Here is a 991-nt window from a genome sequence, read left to right on the forward strand (position 1 = left end):
TAATTTTAACATTTTAATACTGTATATGTATTATCTATTGACTTAATCATTATTATTGGAAACATCTTTTATAATGAGCCATATTTTTCAAACAAAAAAATATTAAAACATAATTTTAACACGCATTGATGCATTTGAACAATTCTAAATAATACTACATGTATCATTTGACTTTATTATTGGAAACATCTTTTATGAGCAATATGTTTAAAACAACAAAAAATTATATAAAAAAGTATCATTTTAACAAATATATTAAGGTATTTTCAAATTTTAATTAATACTGCGTATTATTTGACTGTTATTGAAAAAAATATTTCAAAATGAGAAATATTTTTAAACGACAAAAAATACTAATACATTTAATTTTAACATTTTAATCCATACTGTAAGAATTATTTATTGACTATTATCATTGGAAAAATATTTTTTAATGATAATAAGTCAATAAATAATTCTTACAGTATGGATTATTGGAAAAATATTTTATGAAAGTCAATAAATAATTCTTACAGTATGGATTAAAACGTTAAAATTAAACGTATTAGTACTTTTTGTCGTTTAAAAATATTGCTCATTTTGAAATATTTTTTTCAATAACAGTCAAATAATAGGCAGTATTAATTAAAATGTGAAAATACCTAAATATGTTTGTTAAAATTATACTTCTTTATATCGTTTTTTGTTGTTTTAAACATATTGCTCATAAAAGATGTTTCCAATAATAAAGTCAAATGATACATGTAGTATTATTTAGAATAGTTCAAATGCCTCAATGCGTGTTAAAATTATGTTTTAATATATTTTTTTGTTTGAAAAATATTGCTCATTATAAAAGATGTTTCCAATAATAATGATTAAGTCAATTGGAATTTTTATCAAATTGTACCCGGTAAGTTCTGCATGGTGAGAAGGGTTTTAGATCAGCTCTGAATCAAATGTTGAGCGATATCAAAGCAACAGCAATGCGTCAAAGTTGACAAAAGGTCTG

This window comes from Entelurus aequoreus, linkage group LG08 (assembly GCF_033978785.1).
Source record: "Entelurus aequoreus isolate RoL-2023_Sb linkage group LG08, RoL_Eaeq_v1.1, whole genome shotgun sequence".
In the NCBI taxonomy this organism is placed as follows: domain Eukaryota; kingdom Metazoa; phylum Chordata; class Actinopteri; order Syngnathiformes; family Syngnathidae; genus Entelurus; species Entelurus aequoreus.